Source organism: Bubalus kerabau, chromosome 4 (genome assembly GCF_029407905.1).
Source record: "Bubalus kerabau isolate K-KA32 ecotype Philippines breed swamp buffalo chromosome 4, PCC_UOA_SB_1v2, whole genome shotgun sequence".
NCBI classification, from domain to species: Eukaryota; Metazoa; Chordata; class Mammalia; order Artiodactyla; family Bovidae; genus Bubalus; species Bubalus kerabau.
The window spans coordinates 145,760,443-145,784,582 of record NC_073627.1 but is presented as its reverse complement, the minus strand read 5'-3'; positions in this window follow the sequence as shown (position 1 = coordinate 145,784,582).

The following is a 24,140-nucleotide window of genomic DNA, read 5'->3' as shown; positions in this document are numbered from 1 at the left end:
GAATTTAATTATTAATTTAATTAATAATTAATTTAATTAATAATTATATTAAATTAATATAAGTTAATTATAATTATATTAAATTAATGATATCATTACATAAAATATTATACATTCAATATTTGGCAAAACTAATACAATTTTGTAAAGTTTAAAATAAAATAAAATTTAAAAAAATAAAATCTTAACTGTCAAAAAAAAAATAAAAAAATAAAAGGCAAGAAACCAATAGAAAGAAATACAACAGATATTTACAGAAGAAGGTATCCAAGTGGTGAACATGTGCATGAAAAAATACTTCATTAGTCATCAGGGAAATGCAAAAATAATACCACAATACAACTTCAAAACAGCCACCAGAATTTTTAAAATGTAAAAAAGCAATCAGAGCTATTGTGTGCTGCTGATGGGAGTGTACATTGGTAAATCAGTTGGAAAACTATGCAGCGGTATTTACTAAATCTGAACATATACAGACCCTATGGCTGAATAGTTTCCTTTTTAGTTACATTCCTAGCAGAAATCTGAACATATGTTCACCACAAACATGTATGAAGAAGTGCATAGATGTACAACTTGTGATCATCAATATTGGAAACAACTGAAGTGTCCATCAAAAACTGACTGACATGAAAAAGTCCTGGTCACAGCAAGTGGTCCTCCTGCAGAAGCTGGCAGGGACCCTCTGGCTGGGGACCCTCAGAAGTCTGAGAGCCTAGAAGAAAAAGGTCACTGGGTGATACCTCTCAGTAGATGCCCAAAGAGGATAGGTTAGCACAGATGCCCTCCCCAATTCCTGTTCCATGCTATCGAGTGAGCCTATAGAGAGGGACAAGGAAATCCTCTATTGCCTGAGTTTACATCTAAAACAAGCTTTCCAGCTGGCTCAGTGGTAAAGAACCCACCTGCCAGTGCAGGAGACATAAGAGATATGGGTTCGATCCTTGGGCCAGGAATATCCTCTGAAGGAAGAAATGGCAAGACACTCTAGTATTCTTGCCTGGAAAAGTTCTGTGGTCAGAGGGAGCCTGGTGGGCTACAGTTGATGGGGTCACAAAGAGTTGGATATGACTGAGCATGCATGCACACAAACCTAAAACAGTGAGAATAACACTAGTAACTATTTCTTTGGAGTATTTTAGATTTACAAAAGTTATTTTCTTGCTTATCACATCTTTTTTTAAATTGTGATAAATACATATAATATTTACCATTTTTAAGTTTACAGTCCATTGCCATTAAGTCCATTTATGTTGAGATAGCATCACAGGAAGTCTTTTCATCTTGCAAAACTGAAACTCTGTACTCATAAAGTACCATTCCTCCCTCTCCCTGGCTCCTCTATCTTCTGTCTCGATGAGTCACCCTATCTAGGTAGCTCATATAAGTGAAATAACACAGTATTTGTCATTTTGTGTCTGGCCTATTTCACTTAGCATGATGCCATTAAGATTCATCTTGACATTATAACATGTGTTAGGATTTCCTTTTTTTAAAAATGCAGAATAATATTGTTTTGTATGGATATACCACATTCTGTGTATTCATTCCTCTATGAAAACTTGAATTTCTTCCACATGCTGGTTATTGTGAACAAATGCTGCTATAAACCTGGATGTACAAGTATCTCCTTTGAGTTCTTGCTTTCTATTCCTTTGAGTACCTACCCAGCAGTGGAATTGCTGGATCATATGGTGATTGTATCTGTAATCTTTTGAGGAACCACCTTATTGTTTTCCATAGCAACTGCACCATTTTGCATGGAATATTTTATATTAAGCTTTTAAGGGAAAAGGAAACTCAAGACAGAAGCTCAATTCAGTTGTAGGAAAACAAAGACAATTACATTTGTTTTCCACACCTGTGTTTGTTGACTGAAGAAATGTATACCTGCTGTGCTTGTTTGAATTAAAGATTCTGCTTTTTCCCTCCTGAGGTTTGAATTCAACAACTTGCCCTTTTTTTTTTTCTCATCTGCAGAGTGCCAAAAGAAGATAATTTGCATGGATTTTTGCCTTTGCATCCTGCATCTTAGCACTATGAAAACACAGCCTTTCCCTGCCTTCTCATGGGTGGAGAAGTAGGCTGCAGCCCTGACTGTAAACACTGCTTTTTCTTCTAGCCCTCCTCCTCCTCCTTGACATCTTTGTTGGGCTGGATCTTGCAGACCAGGCTCCTGGTTCCTTGATTCCTGTTCCTGTTTGCGTTCTACTTCTCTGACCACGCTTCTTCCTCCTCCTGTTCCAGAGATGCCACCAAGGATATGCCCATGGCCTTCCTCTCCTCTTGGCAGTCCAGCAGCCTCTCTGGCCCACGATTCTTAGGGAACCCTAGGAAAGCAGAGCAGAGGCCAGGAGTCAGAAACCTCTTGACACTGATTCTGCTGTCAGTGGCTGAGTTCATGGTATGGCTGGCTGAGTGTTGGTAAAAGCCAGGACTTAGATGACTCAGAGGTTCCTATTTGGGCAACTGGATTGTGCTACCACCTGTGATGGAAAGCCAGAAGAAGATAAGGGCTTCAGTTATAGACACCTTAGTCTGAGCTGCCTGCAGGAGATCTAGGTGGCATATGCTGCTTCCTCTCTCTCACATCTCCTCCTGTTCTGATCCCCTGCCAGTGCCTTGATCACTGCTCTCCTGGGCTAGCTGAATAGCCTGAACAAGCCTCTCTCCTAGTTTCTACTTCATATCCCAAACTCTAGGGTTAATCACCCTGGAGTGAGACCTTGGTCATATGCTACTCTCCCCTGTAAGTCACGGTGTCTGCTACCACCCAGTCATGTCACATACATCATCCTATGCTGCCTGTACACAGTCCACACTGCTACACAGTCATGTCACTTACTGTCGTCATATGTCACACAGCACACACAGCCACACAATCATATGACATATTGTCATAATATATTGCATGTCACATAGTACACACTACTATAAATTGTATCACGTGCTATCACATATCATGTGACATGCTACAATTATTTATTATTAGTGTGCTCACTCAGTGTGTCTATTTGTGACCCCATGGACTGTCACCTGCCAGGCTCCTCTGTCCGTGGAATTTTACAGGAAAGAATACTGGAGTAAATTGCTATTTCCTATTCCAGGGGATCTTCGTGATCAAGGAGTCTAACTCAGGCCTCCTGTGTCTTGTGCCGTGGCAGATGGGTTCTTTACCAGCAGCACCACCTGGGAAGCCCATGCTACAAACCATCACACAATCAGATTTCGTCCTTTCCTACATCACACTTCACACAGTATACACTAATATACAATCACATCGCATTACGGGATTTGTCACACAGCACACACTATCACATAATCACATCACATGTAAGAACTGCAACCCCTCAGCAACCTTAACTCATTGTCATCCTTTCTATATTAAATATAAATTTCCTATCCTGGAATTTCACATGCTAGGATGTTTTTGGTTGCAAGACATAAATCCCGATTTAACATGTTTTAAGCGATAAGGATACTAAGTGTTTTTCATCTTCAGTCAGGTAAATCACATTAACTCTGGATTAGAGAAGAGGAAATGGAGACCCAGAATTGCTAAGTGATTTGCCCAGCACCAAACAGCTAATAAATGTCAGAGGCAAGCCTTTTAACTTCATCCACTGTCTCCAAAGCTCGTGGTCTCTTTCCTCTGTGTATTTCCTGATGTAACTTGCCCCTTGCATTCTCCATTTCTTATTTTAAGAGGCTGGGGTGAAGGAGATCTTGCTGAATGACAATGTTTTTTTCAATTCTGAGCCAGTGAATCAAAAGTCTTTTTAGAGTAGCTGCTGTGTGCCAGCAGAGTTGGAAACATTGAAAACCGCGTAGCCTAGTTCTTGCCCTTAAGGCACATCCAACCTAGTAGGAGAAAGATGGCATCAAAGCCCAGCTAATCTTTAGAGATTGATAAAGTGGGGCAAATCTGTAATTGTGCAGAGCAACAGAGAAGCTGATAGCACTGTGAATGCTTGGGTCTTGTCAATGGGTAGGGTTTTCCCACTCCAGTACTCTTGCCTGGAAAATCCCATGGACAGAGGAGCCTGGTAGGCTGCAGTCCATGGGGTCGCTAAGAGTCAGACACGACTGAGCAACTTCACTTTCACTTTTCACTTTCATGCATTGGAGAAGGAAATGGCAAACCACATCAGTGTTCTTGCCTGGAGAATTCCAGGGACCGGGGAGCCTCGTGGGCTGCCGTCTATGGGGTCGCACAGAGTAGGACACAACTGAAGTGACTTAGCAGCAGCAGCAGCAGGATTTTCATGAAGCAAATGTGAAGAGCATTCTAACAGCATGAACAGGACTTGACAGCAGGAATTCATGAAGAAACTAGTAGCTATTACAGAAGAGACTCCTCTGTCCTGCTTTTCTCTGTATGCTATGTCCAGTACTGCATCTCCCCTCCAGTCCTAAGCCCTTCTTCCTTCTAGGGCTTTCCTCTGACCTGTCTACCTCTTTCATCTAGAGCCACAATGTCTTCCTTTATTGACCTTTTCCCACTACATCTAAACATCCTCAAATCTCTCCTACCTTAAAAAGAAGAAATGCTTCTACATACCTGCTTCCTTCTCTCTCTCCCCTTCCCAGCTTGACTTCTCTATGCAGAGAATGATGCACGGTATTCGATTCCTCACCCCTATTCCCCAGTCACTGTCATCTGGATTTCATCCTCATTAAAGCTCTTCATATTTGTGCAGAGAGCCACAAAGTCTTCCTTGGAGCTGAATGCAATGGCCATTTTCAGTCATTTAGGCCCTTCATCAATTTGCCCTGGTCAAATTGCTCGTGAAGCAGCATTTGGCCCTGGTCATGATCTAGCTTCCAAGGTGGTGGTAGCAGTAAAGAATCTCCCTGCTAGTGCAGGAGACAAGAGATACAGGTTTGATCCCTGGGTTGGGAGGAGGGCATGGCAACCCACTTCAGTATTCTTGCCTGGAGAATCCCAGGGACAGAGGAGCCTGGCAGGCTACAGTCCATAGGGTCACAAAGAGTCAGTTATGACTGAAGCAACTCAGCACAGCACACACGCGGTCTCCTTGGAGCTCTCCTTCCTGGCTTCTCTGACCCCACCCATCCCTCATTTGCCTCTGCCATCTCTTGTTTTGGCGTCATTTGGAAGGTCCACTTTCTCTGCCTGCACCCCCTTGCCTGCTGCTGTTCTCTTTAAATGGTGCTGACCTATGTGTACTGTCCCTTCACTCTCTCTCTCAGTGATCACCAACTGATCACTGAGATCAGTTGGCTTGACCTTGATTACCCTGAACCTCAGGTTTCTGTCTCTGGACCAGAGTTTTCTTCTGAGCTTCAGATCCTAATGGGCATCTCAGGAGAATGTTCCCAAGACCCTCAAAATTGATGTCCAAAACCAAAATCATCATCTCTTTCCTCCCATCCCCATGGCTGCTCCTCCACCTCTTTATCCTACCTCCATACATAGCACTACTGCTCATCTGGAACTAATCCTTCAACATCTCTGGGGTAACTTCCAGCACCTCCCCACTTCTCTCCCTCCATGGTCAATCATTGACCATCTCTCACGGATTCTTAATTTCAAACATATATCTCTCCAACAATTCTGTCCATCTGTCTTGGCCACTGGTAAGCCCACAATCATGTCTCTCACCCGGACAACTGGTACAGCCTTCTAACAGAACTCTCTGCTTCCAGTCTTCAGGGTGAAGGTTGGCCTCAGCACTCTAGCCCAAACCAACTTTATAAAATTCAAATGTGTTCATATCATCCCCTCGCCTAAAATCCTTCAATGCCCCTTAGGCTATTGCTTGTCACTCTGGGTGGGTGTCCTGGCTTGCCTTTCCTATCTTGCATATGAGCTATATCCCTCACACTTGTAGTTGTATTCATCCGGAAATTTTTCATTTCCTAGAATGTGCCTGTCTTTTGCCTTTGAGTCTTTGTAGATGCTGCTCCCTTTTGCCTGCAACGCTCCCAACTCTGCCCCTTCTTTGATATTTCTGAGACTTGGAGAGATGCCCTTTCTATATTCTCCATGGCATCCTCTACATACATATATTTAAAATATCTATTTCCTTTTAAAATTTATTTTATTAGAGTACAGTTTATTTACAACGTTGTTTTAGTTTCTGTTATATAGCAAAGTGAATCAGTTATTCACAGATATATATTCAGTTATTCTAGATTCTTCATTTGGGTCATTACAGAGTATTGAGTAGAATTCCTTGTGCTATACAGTAGATCCTTATTGGCTATCTATATTATATATATAGTTGTGTATATATGGGGCTTCCCTGGTGGCTCAGATGATAAAGAATTTGCCTGCAATGCGGGAGACCCAGGTTTAATCCCTGGGTCAGGAAGATTCCCTGGAGGAAGTCATGGCAATACACTCCAGTATCCTTGTCTGGAGAATCCCATGGACAGAGGATCCTGGTGGACTACAGTCCAGGGGTTGCAAAGAGTCAGACGTGACTGAAGCAATTTAGCACACATAGGACAGTGTATATATGTCATTCCCAATCTCCCAACTCATCCCTCCCCCATTTTCCCCTTGGTTACTGTAAGTTTGTTTTCCCTAGATCTGTGACTCTGTTTCTGTTTCATAAAAGAGTTCATCTGTATCATTTTTAAAGATTCATCCTCTACTTTCATAGTTTTGTTTACGTTATTGTTCACTTGTCTGATTCTGACTATGGACTGAGCTTGATGAGGCTGAGAACCATGTTCTTTCTGTTAAATAAGAAATTGTATGAGATGACTCATCGTATCATATTCCTTTGTTTCTAGGTGAATTGATAGAAAAGGGGAAATAAATATGATGAATTGAAAAAATAATATACAATGAAGGGGAAAATATTACAAGAAACACCTGGGCTTGCAGTTCTGGCTTAAAATTGGAAACTTTCAATTTAGTATATAGACTTACAGAATGTTTGAGCTGGAAGTGCCATCAAATATCACCACTGCCCAATCCTCCCATTCTACAGATGAGGAAATTGACATATAACTTGTCTAAATCTGCAATGGAATTAACCTAGAACCAAAGTTTTTGGGGCTTGGCGCTGGTTGGGCTTCCCTGGTGGCTCAGGCGGTGAAGAATCCACCTGCAATGCAGGAGACCTGGGGTTCGATCCCTGGGTTGGAAAGAGCCCCTTGAGGAGGGCATGGCAGCCCACTCCAGTATTTTTGCCTGGAGAATCCCCATGGACAGAGGAGCCTGGCGGGCTACAGTCCATGAGGTTGCAAAGAGTCGGACACGACTGAGTGACTAAGCACATACACAGTGCAGCCAGGCAGCTTCTCAAGGTCTCATGGTTCTTCCCACAGTGCCATCAGCACCAGGCTCTAGTTCCAGGCAGGAAGTTGGCCTGGGCACACAGCAGCCACATCTGTGTCGTGCTTTGCACAGCCTCCTCCACTGACCGCATCACATTTTCCTCTGTGAGCCCATTCTGAACTCAGAGTACCTAGGAGGCCACTTTACTCTGATGGGACCCACAGGCAACCTAGGTGAAATAATTTATCTTCCTCCCAATCTTCTGTCATTCTTCGCCATAAAGACAATATGCTCATCTATCAGATATGGGACTCTCCCATCTTCTTGAGCCAAAATCTAACACTAAAATTCCTCTTCCACTAATCTGAGGGTGTTGCCAGATGTTTTGTTTTGTTTTTTTAAATAATGTTTTCCCCTGGTGCCTGTTTATCACTATCAGATAGTTCTTCCATAAAATGCCCAGGTGTGTACTTTTCCCTCCTACACACTAATGCAAATAGGGCAAGTTGACACTGCTATTGTAGGAACAGAAATCCTGGAACTCACACAAAACCTAGCCCAGTTGTGTTCAGATACATACAGAGAAGGCCTGTTCAGACCTGGAGAGATAGCTCCTCTCCAGACCATCCTGGAGAGGAGATAAGGAATGGAAGAGAGCCTACATCTACCCCCTGAGAGTGAGGGGGGGAAGTCTGTTATTTCTGACTGCCTCTTATCCTCTTACATGTGACCTAGAAATGAGACTTTCCTGAATACAGACATAGCATGTATGGTGGAATTGGAGCTGGGTGGGAAGAGGAAGGGGAGAGATGATAGGGAGGCCTGGAGGGACAGTTTTACAAGAAGACTGAGAACTCAGGCCCTGACTTAGGATTCCATTTCCTACTCCAGAGGAGTAGCAGGTGAGAGGAGTGGAGGGAGGCATATATCCTGTGACATCAGTCTATGGGGACCCAGGAAAAATACTCATCTGCCAGTAGCTGGTGCGGTGGTGGAATTGAGGGAGAGGGGTTGGTGAGCCTGTTTCCCTGCTGTCGAGTGCCTGTCATACTGCTGTCTGCTGCCCACTGTAAACTGGTGTGGAGCAGAGGACAGCAGACTAGTCTGCAGGCCTGTTTTTTCATGGCTGGAGAGCTAAGAATGGCTTTCAGGTTTTTAAAAGGAAGCTTGGTGAAATATTCTCTCTCTCTCTCTCTCTCTCTCTCTCTCTCTATATATATATATATATATATATATATATGTATATAGTCATATTGAATATATATATACTGTCGTATGTACATCATATATATATTTATGTATGAATATATGACAAAGACCATATGTGTCCCCCAAAGCCTAAAACTTTTGCTTTCTAACTCTTTACAGAAGGTTTTACTGACCCTGGTGTAGAGGATTGGACTGTCTGGATGGCTCAGAAGGGTGTTACATTGCAGGTATTTCTATTTATGGAATTGCCTTCATGGTCTCTGGGTGGGTTCTCTCAAAGTCCATGAGGGATCAAACCCTTGGTCTCTAAAGTTGCAGGGGCTGTGGAAATTGCCTTCCCAGCACTGCCCTCATGGGAACTCAGGGCTTATTCTAGTGTTCAAGATGGGTCTTATAAATACTTTATGTACATGGGGTATTTTCTAAGCACCATTTTCCAACTAAAATACTAACAAAAATTTTAAAATGAGAAATTGTATAATAAATAGTCCTACTTCACTCTAGACTCTAAATTCAAAAAGACTATTATTGGAAGTTTCCTGTGTATCCTAAGCCTCATATATCTTTAAACAATGAGAACAAGTTACGCTACTGTCCAAGATCTTGCTTTTTTCTCCATTAACATAGTAATATAATGAGAAGATCTTTCCACATCAACAAATACAATCTAGCTTCTTGTTAATAGCATCATAGTATTCCTTTGACTGAATGTACCATATTTGAGTGAACCATTCAATTATTAATAACAACTAAATAGTCACTGGTGTTTGCTAAAACTTTAAATTTCTAATTCTTATACACATAGCTTTGTACAAATATGTGAATATAACTAGAAGATAAAGTCTTAGATGTGGAATTTCTGAGTAAAGGTTCAGTTCAGTTCAGTAACTCAGTTGTGTGTGACTCATTGCGACCCCATGAATCACAGCACGCCAGGCCTTCCTGTCCATCACCAACTCCTGGAGTCCACCCAAACCCATGTCCATCGAGTCAGTGATGACATCCAGCCATCTTATCCTCTGTTGTCCCCTTCTCCTCCTGCCCTCAATCTTTCCCAGCATTAGGGTCTTTTCAAATGAGTCAGCTCTTCTCATCAACTGGCCAAAGTATTGGAGTTTCAGCTTCAGCATCAGTACTTCCAATGAACACCCAGGACTGATCTCCTTTAGGATGGACTGGTTGGATCTCCTTGCAGTCCAAGAGACTCTCAAGAGTCTTCTCCAACACCACAGTTCAAAAGCATCAATTCTTCGGCGCTCAGCTTTCTTTATAGTCCAACTCTCACATCCATACATGACCACTGGAAAAACCATAGCCTTGACTAGACAGACCTTTGTTGGCAAAGTAATGTCTCTGCTTTTGAATATGCTATCTAGGTTGGTCATAACTTTCCTTCCAAGGAGTAAGCGTCTTTTAATTTCATGGCTGCAATCACCATCTGCAGTGATTTTGGAGCCCCCCAAAATAAAGTCTGACACTGTTTCCACTGTTTCCCCATTTATTTCCCATGAAGTGATGGGACCAGATGCTTAACTGGTTTTAAATTTTAATTTCTTTTTGTTCAGTCACTCAGTCTTTTCCAACTCTTTGTGACCCCCTGGACTACAGCATGCCAGGCTTCCCTGTCCTTCACTATCTCCTAGATTTTGCTCAAACTCATGTCCATCAAGTCGGTGATGCCATCCAACCTACTCATCCTCTGTCGCTCCCTTCTCCTCCCGGCCCTCAATCTTTTCCAGTGAGTCAGCTCTTTTCATCAGGTAGTCAAAGTATTGGAGCTTCAGTTTCAGCATCTGTCCTTCCAATGAATATTCAGGACCTAATTTCCTTTAGGATTGACTGGTTTGATCTTCTTGCTGTCCAAGGGACTCTCAAGAGTCTTTTCCAGCACCACAGTTTGAAAGCATGAATTGTTCAGCGCTCAGCCTTCTTTTTGGTCCCACTCTCACATCTGTACATGACTAATGGGAAAATCGTAGCTTTGACTATACGAACCTTTGTTGCTAAAATGATGCCTCTGCTTTTTAATACTCTAAGTTTCTCATAGCTTTTTTTCCAAGGAGCAAGCCTCTTTTAATTTCATGATTGCAGTCACTGTCCATGGTGATTTTGGAGCCCAAGAAAATAGTCTCTCACTGTTTCCATTGTTTTCCTATCTATTTTCCATTAAGTGATGGGACCTTTGTTTTTTGAATGTTGAGTTTTAAGCCAACTTTTTCATTCTCCTCTTTCACCTTCACCAAGAGGCTTTTTAGTTCCTCTTCACTTTCTGCCATAAGTGTGGTGTCATCTGCATATCTGAGATTATTTATATTTCTCCCAGCAATCTTGATTCCAGCTTGTGCTTCATCCCGTACAGAATTTCACGTGGTGTACTCTGCACATAAGTTGAATAAGCAGGGTGACAATATACAGCCTTGACATATTCCTTTCCCAATTTGGAATCAGTCCATTATTTCATGTCTGGTTCTAACTGTTGCTTCTTGATTTGCATACAGGTTTCTCAGGCAGCAGGTGAGGTGGTCTGGTATTCCCTTCTCTTTAAGAATTTTCTACAATTTTTTTGTGATCCACACATCCAAAGGCTTAAGTGTAGTTAACAAAGCAGAGGTAGATGTTTTTCTGGAATTTCCTTGCTTTTTGTATGATCCAATGGATGTTGGCAATTCAATCTCTGGTTCCTCTTCCTTTTCTAAATCCAGATTGTACACCTGGAAGTTCTTGGTTCATGTACTGTTGGAGCCTAGCTTGACGGATTACGAGCAGTACCTTGTTAGCATGTGAAATTAGTGAAATTGTGCCGTTTGGCATTCTTTGACATTGTCCTTCTTTGGGACTGGAATAAAAACTGACCTTTTCCAATCATGGGACCACTGCTGAGTTTTCCCAATTTGCTGGTGTGTTGAGTGCAGTACTTTAACAGCATCATCTTTTAGGATTTGAAATAGCTCAGCTGGAATTCCATCACCTCCACTAGCTTTGTTTGTAGCAGTGCTTCCTAAGGCCCACTTGACTTCACACTCCAGGATGTCTGACTCTAGGTGAGTGATCACACCACTGCGGTTATCTGAGTCATTAAGACATTTTTTGTTTAGTTTTTCTGTGTATTCATGCCACCTCTTCTTAATATCTTCCACTTTTGTTGGCTCCATACTTTTTTGGTCCTTTATTGTACCCATAATTGCATGAAATGTTCCCTTGCTATCTCTAATTTTCTTGTAGAGACTGAAGTGACTTAGCAGCAGAAGCAGCGGTCTTTCCCATGGTATCGCTTTCCTCTATTTCTTTGCATTGTTCACTTACGACTTTTTTTTTAAAATCTCTCCTTGTTATTCTTTGGAATTCTGCATTCAAATTGATATATCTTTCCCTTTCTCCCTTGCCTTTCACTTCTCTTCTTTTCTCAGCTATTTGTAAGGTGTCCTCAGACAACCACTTTGCCATCTTGCATTTCTTTTTCTTGGGATTTGGTTACCATCTCCTGTATAATATTGTGAACCTCTGTCCATAGTTCTTCACTCACTCTGTCTATCAGATCTAGTCCCTTGAATCTATTTGTCACTTCCACTATATAATCATAAGGGATTTGATTTAGGTTATGCCTGAATGGCTTAGTGGTTTTCCCTGTGTTCTTTGATTTGTCTGAATTTTCAATAAGGAGTTCCTGATATAAGCCATAGTCAGCTCCCAGCCTTGTTTTTGCTGACTGTATAGAGCTTCTCCATCTTTGGTGGCAAGGAATAGAATCAAGCTGATTCTGATATTAACCATCTGGTGATGTCCATGTGTAGATACAAAGTGGTGATGTCCATGGGTAGATACATTTTGATACATACTGGCAAACAACCCTCCAGAAAGCTAGCAAAGAATCAACTCTCCACCAACAGGTGGAAAGATACTTTCCCCCTAAAGTTTTGTTAATTTTGAGTCTTTTTAAAAAAGATTTTTAAAATTTTTATTTATATTTATTTATTTTTTTGTTTTTGGCTGTGCTGGGTCTTTGTTGTTGTGGGTGGGCTTTCTCTAGTTGCAGCAAGCAGGGGCGACCCTCTAGCAGGGGCTAGCCTCTGTGGTGCACAGGCTTTTCACTGCAGTAGCTTCTCTTGTTGTGGAACATGGGTTGTAGGTGCATGGGCCTCAGTAGTCAAGATACTTGGGCTTATTTATACTGGGGCATGTGGGATCTTCCAGGTCCAGGATCAAATCTGTGTCCCCTGCATTGACAGGTGGATTCTCAACCACTAGACTACCTGGGAAGTCCAATATTGAATCTTATCATTGCCAATTTGGTAGGTCAGTATCAAAGTCCATTGAATAATATTGTATAAATCATCACCTATTATGTTTATTTTTATGGGACCTGTCAATTCACACTTATGTTCATTGAGCTGTTAGAGTTTCTCTTCTTAACACCTCCCACACCATCACTCACACATTACTGAAAGCAGGGATTTTATCTGTCTTGTTTACCCACTGAGCCCCTGATCAATGCCCAGAACTGCATCTGACATACAGTAAGAAGATGTGTTTGAGTGTATGCTTCTGTCGTATTCATCTCTTTGTGACCCAGTGGACCATCACCTGTCAGGTTCCTCTGTCCATGGGATTCTCCAGGCAAGAATATTGGAGTAGGTTGCCATGCCCTCCTTCAGGGGATCTTCCTGACCCAGGGATCAAACCTGCGCCTATTACACCTCCTGCATTGGTAGGTGGGTTCTTTATAATTAATGCCACCTGGGAAACCCCAGTAGGCAGATGGTATTTGTTAAATGCATGAAGAGTTTAAGAATTATTATATCATAAGAAAATTAAGCCCTCTGACTGTCAATATGTGTTGCAATTTTTTTCACTTTCATAATTCTTTTGGTTATTTATTTTTTGTAATATAAAATGTTCATGAAATTTTCCATGGTTAAGAATATCATCCTTTGATTCATTTAGAACATGTTTTGCTATAAGATATGTCAGAGAAGGCACTTGCGACCCACTCCAGTACTCTTGCCTGGAAAATCCCATGGATGGAGGAGCCTGGTAGGCTGCAGTCCATGGGATCACTGAGAGTCGGCCATGACTGGCCATCACTTTCATGCATTGGAGAAGGAAATGGCAACCCACTCCAGTGTTCTTGCCTGGAGAATCCCAGGGATGGAGGAGCTTGGTGGGCTGCTGTCTATGGGGTCACACAGGGTCAGACACAACCGACACGACTTAGCAGCAGCAGCAGCATAAGATATGTGGAAGAAATCAAGCTTAAATGTTTCTGCCTTGATGAGGTCTTAAGGACACTTGAATGAGTCTAGCATACACTTCGCTTTCTGGTTGGTTCACAAAATCCCATTATAATCATGTCAAGTCTTCATCTCAAGGCTCTGGGTCACACTCCTGAGTAGTGTAGATTTTATTCTGATGGAATAATGGGACAAAGTAGAGTGCTGGTTGGTACAGAGAGAGAAATTCCCACTAGAGAGACAAGAGTGTAGAAAAGAAAATTAGAAATTCCAAGAGTGGCTTTTGCTTATCTCACAAAAATTATAAGACTAGCTTAATTAGGATATTTTACGTTTGAGATAAATGCTGTTTTATTTTGGATTTTTTTCTCATGCAAATCAGAGATGTTAATTCTGAGCCTGCCTGCTCCTTGAGATGTATTCATACACTTTATTTATTTATTTTTTAATTTAAATTTATTTATTTATACTTCCCTGCTCCTTCAAATGTTTTTTTAAGAATTTCTGGAAGTCTTAAATTCTCCTGCTTCCTCTGCCTCTTCATCTTCAACATATTCACTACATTTTCATATGAACCCCAGGCAAACACAGATCCTTCCCCATTGTCACTACCCAATCATCAAGAAAAATCCCTCCTGCCAAATCTTTGTGGGTTTTGCAGAGCTTATGGAGGACATTTTTGAGCTAACCTTCTACCACCACCCTGGTACCATCTTTGTACCCAACTTAACCCTCTGCCTCTGTTTGTCCTCACCCTCCCCACTGTACTGGTCTAAGGACTTGCAAATTTCCCCCCTCAATTAAGAAAAGTAACACCCTACCCTGCAATGTTGCCCAGCAAGAAAGGGAGAGACTGTGGAGACTTTTTCCAACAAAGACAGTTTTGTGTCCTAATGGAATGCCAACTGTTGAGATCACAAAAAGTGTTCTCTAACTCATCGTATTTACACTACATTTCCACAAGTCCATTACTGCACTTTCTCCCATCACACTTCGACTACCACCACACACAACCATCTACATGTACATACGTTTCCTTTTGCCTCTCTTTATCCATTATAAGGCAAGTTAGCAAACAATATGAAAGCCAAGTGAATTTAAGGGGTTGATAACCTTTTAAACATGGCTGTGTTGTTTCTGGTTCATAGGGTCTAGACTAGATTCAGAAATTAGAACTGCAGACACTTAGAGTGCTTACTGGTCCCTTAACAATTTGAGGTCCTAGGAGAAAATAAAGACTGGTAGGGACAGGCAAAAAATAGGAATAGTCTAATACTTCCTCTGGCACCAGGGGAGTCTACATATACTTAGTGATACAAAGTCTAGCAGGTTTGCAGAGGCAGATGATGGTGAACCCAGAAGCTAATCAAACATGGGTGGATCTGCCTGGTGTTTTCAATTGTTGGAACCTGCGGAGCATCAGGGAAATCTCACAGCAGGGAGCAGACCCCATTTCAATGTGCAAAATGGTTACCCCTGAAAACAAAGTTGCTGAGAAAAAGAGTGGCAAGTATCACAGGCTACTAAAACTGAAAATGGGGAAAATATAAAGGGAAGGTCAATGATCATGAATGTCTGGAAAAGGGGTCAGCACACTATAGCTCACCATCAAATCTCAACCTCTACTTATTTTTATAAATAAAGTTATATTGAAACACAGCTACAACATTTATATGTGTATTTTGTCTATTTCTGCTTTGATGCTCTAACAGCAGTGTCGAGTTGAAACAGTGATCACATGGCCTGCAGAGCCTAAAATATTTACTATCTGGCCCTTTCACAGAAAAAAAAAAAATTACCTACCCCGGCTTGAGAATGTGAGTTCCCAAGAGCAGAGTTTTTCCCATCTTGTCTCTGTCTCTATTTTCAGTATTACATTAGGGCCTGGCACATCTAAAGTATTCAGTCAGTGTTTATTAAATGAATGAATAAGTAAATAAATGAATGAAGCCCTGCCTGTTAAGAATCTCTTACTTTCCAAGCTCCTTTTGCCAAAGAGGAGCACTGGTTATGAGGACTAGGATGGGGTCTCTCTCAGCTGTGGAGAGAGCAAGATTTACAAAGAACATGCCAGTGCCTGAAGATCATCCTGCAGACAAAAGGAGGTTCTCAGATGCCCCTAACTGCTTTACCAGAAGAAACCTCCCTTGTGTGTCTATTTCTGGAAACTAAGTCTAATTTTAAATCTGTAGAATTAGTTAAGCACCTTGATAGTTTCACTAATGAATTCTGGTGGTTAATTATGCTTAGTTTCTTAATGGTTTTCTCCCTCCATTAGAGCCCCTCTGTGCTGGCTTTTCTCAGAGGGCACAAATGATACCTACTGATTGGAGTTTTTCTTCAAGAAAAGGTTTTGAGTTCACTGCTGGTTTCTTTTCCTTTCCTTGTCAATCCTCCTCGTTTTTACTGTTAATTATGAGCAGATAGAAAAAAAAAATAAGAGAAAGGCAACCAGCAGAAACTATACTCAATATTTTGTAATAGCCTATATAGGAAAAGAATCTGAAAAAGAAGATAGATAAATAGATACATGAATTACCTTACTGTACACTTGAAACTAATACAACATTGTAAATCAACTTTATTTCAGTAAAAAAAAAAAATACAAGAAGAACAATCAGCTAGTTGTGTTCAATTTTCAGTTTTTAAAGTGTTTGCAACTGGCTTTTCAGACCTTGGACTGGGGTGAAAGTTGATGTTAAATGACCGCCCTTTCTCCCCAATCACTAAAGTTTCTAAAGAAGTGAAATAAAAGCCTCATTCTTAGAATTAGAACTTGACAAGGATATTATATCCTCCCCAAGGAACCAAAACTATTAAGCAAGAGGCACCCTACTCTCTCAAGTCTCCTGGGTTAGCTTGTAGTAAAGGCCTTCATTCTTCATTTCCCTCAAGCTTTTTTGTCTTAAAGGAGTTTGTGTCATGATAGAGAAGTCTTCAAACCCTGGAGCTATGGTACCTTCTTGTATCAGTCTGTTCATGTTATAACAAGAATATCATTTACTGGATGACTTAACAGAAATTTATTTATTACAGTTCAGAGGTTAGGAAGCCCAAGATCCAGGTGTCAGCAGATTTGGTGACTGGTGAAGATCCACTTTTTGGTTTGCAGATGGTCATCTTTTCACTGTGTTCTCATATGACGAAAAGAGAGCATCACCCTGGTGTCTCTAACAAGGGCATGAAACCCATTCATGAACACTCCATCTTTGTGACCAAGTTCAGTTCAGTTCAGTTGCTCAGTCTGACTCTTTGCAACCCCATGGACTATAGCATGCCAGGCTTCCCTGTCCATCACCAACTCCCAGAGCTTACTGAAATTCATGTCCATTGAGTCAGTGATGCCATCTCATGTCATCGAACCATCTCATTTTCTGTCGTCCCCTTCTCCTCCCACCTTCAATCATTCCCAGCATCAGGGTTTTCCAATTAGTTAGTTCTTCCCATAAGGTGGCCAAAGTATTGAAATTTCAGCTTTAGCATCAGTTCAGTTCAGTTCAGTAACTCAGTTGTGTGTGACTCATTGCGACCCCATGAATCGCAGCACGCCAGGCCTTCCTGTCCATCACCGACTCCTGGAGTCCACCCAAACCCATGTCCATCGAGTCAGTGATGACATCCAGCCATCTTATCCTCTGTTGTCCCCTTCTCCTCCTGCCCTCAATCTTTCCCAGCATTAGGGTCTTTTCAAATGAGTCAGCTCTTCTCATCAACTGGCCAAAGTATTGGAGTTTCAGCTTCAGCATCAGTACTTCCAATGAACACCCAGGACTGATCTCCTTTAGGATGGACTGGTTGGATCTCCTTGCAGTCCAAGAGACTCTCAAGAGTCTTCTCCAACACCACAGTTCAAAAGCATCAATTCTTCGGCGCTCAGCTTTCTTTATAGTCCAACTCTCACATCCATACATGACTACTGGGAAAACCATAGCCTTGACTAGACAGACCTTTGTTGGCAAAGTAATGTCTCTGCTTTTTAATATGCTGTCTAGGTTAGTCATAACTTTTCTTCCAAGGAGCAAGCGTCTTTTAATTTCACAGCTGCAGTCACCATCTGCAGTGATTTTGGAGTCCCCCAAAATAAAGTCTGTCACTGTTTCTACTGTTTCCCCATCTATTTGCCATGAGGTGATGGGACCAGATGCCATGATCTTAGTTCTCTGAGTGTTGAGTTGTAAGCTAACTCTTTCATGACTTAATCACCTCCCAAAGGCCCCACCTCTCAATACCATCACACTTCAACATATGAATTTATGGGTCAGGCACATACCTTCGGTCCATAGCACCTATGCCATTAAAGGAAAGAGACACATGCTTTCCTGGGTTTCCTGTCACTCTGATTGGTTTACATCTTCTGAGGTTTTCCATAAAAAAGTAGTGGATGCTGGTTCCAGTCATCATACAACCCTTCTCCTCACTTCTGCACTCAGTGTGTAGTGTTTACAGTTTTGTTGTTGTTCCAGCACTCAGTCATGTCCAACTCTTTGTAACCCCATGGACTGCAGCAAGCCAGGCTTCACTGTCTTTCACCATCTTCTGGAGCTTGTTCAAACTCATGTCCATTGAGTAAGTGATGCCATCAATCATCTCATCCTCTGTCATCCCCTCTCTTCCTGCCTTTGGTCTTTCTCAGTATCAGGGTCTTTTTCAATGAGTTGACTCTTTGTATCAGGTGGCCAAAGTAGTGGAGTTTCAGCTTCGGCATCGGTCCTTCTAATGACTATTCAGGATTGATTTCCTTTAGGATTGATTGGTTTGATCTCCTTGCTGTCCAAGGTACTCTCAAGAGTCTTCTCCAACACCACAGTTCAAACGTATCAATTCTTCAGTGTTCAGCCTTTTTATGGTCCAACTCTCACATCCATACATGACTACTGGAAAAACCATAGCTTTGACGAGATGGACCTTTGTCGGCAAAGTAATGTCTCTGATTTTTAATATGCTATCTAGATTTGTCAAAGCTTTTCTTTCAAGAGGCAAGCATATTTTAATTTCATAACTGCAGACACCCTCCACAGTGATTCTGCAGCCCGAGAAAATAAAGTCTGTCACTGTTTCTATTGTTTCCCCAACTATCTGCCATGAACTAATGGTCCCATCCCATCCCATCCGACATGATATAGGACCAGATGCCATGATATTCGTTTTTTGAATTTTGAGGGTTTTTTTTTTCTTTTTTTTTTAATTTTATTTTATTTTTAAACTTTACAATATTGTATTAGTTTTGCCAAACATCGAAATGAATCTGCCACAGGTATACCCTAAACCAACTTTTTTCATTCTCATCTTTCACCTTCACCAAGTGGCTCTTTAGTTCCTCTTCACTTTCTGCCATAAGGGTGGTGTCATCTGCATATCTGAGGTTACTGATATTTCTCCTGGCAATCTTGATTCCAGCTTGTGCTTCATCCAGCCTAGCATTTCTCATGATGTATTCTGCATATAATAAGCAGGGTGACAATACACAGCCTTGACATACTCTTCTCAATTTGGAATCAGTCCATTACTCTATGTCCAGTTCTAACTGTTGCTTCTTGATTTGCATACAGGTTTCTCAGGAGGCTGGTAAGGTGGTCTTTTCCAGTTTTTGTTTACCGTTCACCATGGTTCGCCACCCCAGAAACTGCACCCAGTGTGTGCAGCCAGTCAAGTCCCAGGTATTTATTGAGTATCTTCCATGTTTGTGACATTCACTTGGATGTGTGTTGGAGACATAAGGATAAATAAAGTGAAATAAGGACCCATCCAGAGAAAAATTAAAGCTCAGAAGCATGTGTATAGTTATTATCCAACAAACAATTGGTTAAAATCCAGGATTATCTTAAAGTTCAACCAAGTAGGAATTTAACTGAAACATAAAACTTGGGTTAAGTGAACCCCAGTCCTCCCAGGTGAGGTTGGTGGATCCTGTTGATAAGGCAGTTAAAATTGCCTTTAGCAATGCACCTCTGAGGGCTTCCCTTGTGGCTCAGCAGTAAAGAATTTACCTGCCACGTCAGGAGACTCAAGAGACATGGGTTCAATCTCTGGATCGGGAAGATCCCTTGGAGGAGGGCATGGCAACCCACCCCAGTATTCTTGTCTGGAGAGTCCCAAGGACAGAGGAGCCTGGTGGGTGACTGTCTGTGGTTGCAAACAGTCAGACACAACTGAAACAACTGAGCACAGCATAGCACAGCCCACCTCAGAAAATTCAGGTGATGGGTCTGTTCTCAGTACTTTTTAAAAAAGTAAACCAGAGCTCAGATGAATATTTGTATAGGACTCTGGGGACACATCAATTTCTGGATTGTCTGGGTATTTTCAGGATTGATGCTGAATTGGAATAGAATAGTAATTGATTTGGAGTGAATATTTAGAATTTTTCAATGTCATATTTGTAACTTTCCCTGTAATTTTCCTGTAAACTATTTTCAAAGCGAATTTAGAATTGGTTTTTTTTTTTTTAATTTTATTTTATTTTTAAACTTTACATAACTGTATTAGTTTTGCACAATGGATGTATACTGAAACCATGCTAGCATAAGTTTTTTAGATTTAATAGAACTCTAGAAATATGATGAATATTATATGCAGATTTCAAACATAAAAGTGTACTCCCAATTCATCCCCTATTAGTATTCACTATGGAGGAGCATGCAGGACTAGAAGGGTATGTTTTGGTCATAACCATTAAATTTTCATTTCTAAAAATAACATTATGAGACCATCTCTTTTATTATACAAAAATTTCAATCCCTCCTTGCTTCTCCTTACTGAATTTCCCTCCTCAAGTTCCATGTCTAAAAAGCTATCCTTCACTTTAGCCTGCCTCTTCTCACCTCTTCAACAGCTTTCTCTGATGAATTGCCACCTCCAAGCAGAAGAGCACAGCAGTACTTTTAAGCATGAGAAATCTGCTTGATAAATCTGCAGTTCACTATCAGACAACTTGACTGTTCAAGAATATTTTTTCAGTTTGGATCCCAGTGCAAAGACTGACTGGTCTTTGTGGAGTTGACTGTTAAAACTGGGATGCTTCTGGGGAGAGTAAGATGGGCTATTTGCACTGGGCTCCTGGTCCCAAACAAGAGCTGATCATGGAGACACAGGGATGGGACTGCAGGCAGAAAATGCCCATTGTGAGGTTTTAAATTTGTATCCTGCCAAGAAAAATTATCCACAGCATAGAAACAGGCAAAAGGATGAGTATGAATCCTTTAGTGCCCTGGTGAAGCACTGCCTAACAAGCCTGCTAAAGAGATACCTGACTCTCTAGGGGAGTGTAACTTGTTTTGCACAATTGATTAAGGTCCAGACATTTACAATTCTCTGAAACTGATAAGGTGGGCCAAATTTCTTTCCTGATTCTGAGACAAGACAGCCAGAGATGATACTTTCCTGGCTCTGTGGCTTACTCACCAGTGAGCATCTAATTTATTAATCTTATGTCGACATTTCTGGATTTCCCATTGACCATAAACATCCCAAGTTCCTTTTTTTTTTTAATTTTATTTTTAAACTTTACATAATTGTATTAGGTTTTGCCAAACATCAAAATGAATCCGCCACAGGTATACTTGGATGTGTAGGGTCTTAGTTGCGGCATGTGGGATCTAAGTTCCCTGATCAGGGATCAGATCTGGGCTCCCTGAGTTGGGAACATGGAGTCTTAATCACTGGATCTCTAGGGAAGTCCCTTGTATTCTCCTTTTGAACTGGTGTTGCCATCTTTCTGTTTCTCCATTGATGATTCGATGCTATATTGTGAAAACTTTGGCACATGTTCACTCTCTACTGTCCAAAACTGTTTTTAAGTGTTTTGGACATTATATTTTTACACTTTTTACCAATCCACAATGCCTATACTGAACTATGAATTGATACTGTTCATCAAGATCTCACTGTCCTCATGAATGGCTTAATTATATGGCATTAAATGCTTATTAAAAGCATTAATTTCTCTAAAGTACATTTAAATTATGGCATAATCCTTGTGTCTCTGTTTTGGTATTTATTTTTGATATAGCAGGAATTTCAAAAAATGAAAGAGGCCTCACTTGACTTCTGAGAAGTCCTGGTTGGTCATCACCTTCTGAAATGTGCTAGAAAAATGTGAGAAAGTCTCTCCTTGTTGCTAAATTGTCAATGGAATTTTAAAGATGTATTGAACATTGAGAAACATCAACACACATCCCTCTTTTCTTCCTGAAATAAGAACTTAAGGATGTCCTAAGGGGAAGGAAACCTTTCCCCCTTTCCCTTTGATTTTGTTTTTCTTTTTATGTCTCCTTCACAGTCTGGGTACCATTAACACCTGACATCAAAGTCACAGGCCAAAAGCATGACCTTCCTCAAAGGAATTCTAGAGAAAATTACTTTTCAAAAATGGCCAGTTATAGCCGTAGAATTTTGGGAACCTGTAGGTAGAGTACAGAGATTAGAGCCTGCCCTCCAGAGCTGCTTAGGTAATACTGCTCTCTCTGTTCTTGGCAGAAGCCCCCTGGATACATGAAGCACATCACCTGTATGTAATAGCCGCTCTGGATCTGGGGCTCAGGAAAATCACAAATTCAGCATGTGCAACGCTGAACTCATGACGCACTCTTTCTCATCTTCCCCATCTCAGTCAAGAATCATATTTTCAGGTGACAAATCTTGAAGTCGATTTTAAAATCTCTTTCTCTTATGATGGAATCCAGCCAAGTTTCACTGATTCTACCACCAAAATATCCCTTGAATTCTTCCACACATCCCATGTCCATTGCCTGTAGCTAATGTGACACAACATTATTTCTCCCCTGAATGACCGCCATAGATTCCATAACTCATATACCCACACCCATCATTACCTTTCTTCAGTTTCAGTAAATACAACAAATAGCAGTCCATCAGCTCACTGCTGCTCCCTTAGAATGAATTCAACCCGTGACTTGGCCTACGAGGCTCCTGATGACTTGCGCCCACATATCTCTCCAAGATATCTCTGCATGTATTCTTCTCCTCTTTATGCTGTCATCTCTATCTGCACTGACCTCCCTTCAGTTTTTGACAATGTCAGGCCCCAGACTGCCTCAGGATCCTTCGCATGCTGAGAACACTCTCTTCTCTCCTTGGCACCTCAGAGATGACTTCCTGACTCCTAGATGAGTCAGACCTTGTTACAAGTTTTCACTTCACTTCATGTTTCTCTATCAAACAATTTTCCACAAAGGGAATTGTAGCAGTATCTTAAGTGTTTGAATATTCAATGTGTCATTGATATGTGGAAGTGTGTGTGTGTATATATATATATATATATATATATATATATATATATATAATTTTCTTTCCCTTTCTGTGTGTTTGTGCAAGGACGACTCTAGATCTGAGTGAAAATCTACCTCTTTCTCTACACTCTTTCAACCACGTGGACACCAGGGAATTCTTTCTCAAGACCAAGGGTATTGCACCATTGAGAGTGGGGAAACATGCTTTCTGTCAAGAGGGAGGGGCCATATGTATACCTATGACTTATTCATGTTGATGTATGGCAGAAACCAACACAGCATTTATTGTAAAGCAATTATCTTCTGATTAAAAATTAATTAATTAAAAAAGAAAATGGTTTGGGAACAGGTCTCACAGGAACTTCAGATTTGCTACTGGAAGACACGTAGGGGTTTTAAGCTAAAACATTAGGAGACCAAAGGCAGAACTTAGGACACCTGAGGTGGGAGCAGGTTGGTGATGAGAAAGAGTCTTCTGCCTCTGATGACTTCGTGTGTACTTCCTATGAGGAGCCTGGTCCAGATTAGTCCTCTGGTGAGTGGATCTGCTGCTAGGAGGTGGTCTAGCAAGCCCACCAGGCAGCCTTCATACAAGTGGCAATTCCAAGTCACCTGCAAAGAGGCCACTGTCTGTCAGAGCATCTGAGAACCCAAGGGGATGTCTGGGATCCTGTGGGTAATTAGAGAGAATTATAGACTTTGGGAGAATCTGGAATTTTAAAGACGTATTGGAGCACTCCACACTGATCTAGAGCACCTCCTACCGTATTCTCTGGTAATGCTATGCCTAATACTCAGATGTTTTCCACTTTCACCCCAGTGAATTGCAACTTCCAAGAGAGCTGGGATTGTCTCCGGATCACTGCATATACTTAAATTAGACAGTAACAAGACAAAAGGCTTGTTCAACTCTTCCAAGGGAAATGGGGAGATTGAGCCATGTAAATTATTCTTAAGGTGAATATAACCTCAGAAGTGCCCCAATTAAAAAAGAAACTGGTTTAGAATCCCAATGTGGACATTGGTAAAAAGAAAACGAAGGTGCTCTGGCTGAGTCAGGCATAAACATTTGGCCTTCAGCATCTGAGTAGACCCCTGACTTCCCTGCTCCTTTCTCAAGGCATGCTTTGCTGGGCTGCTTGGAACACCACTCAACAACCCAGGGCTGGATCACTCATTAATGAGTCTGCTCTTCAGTTG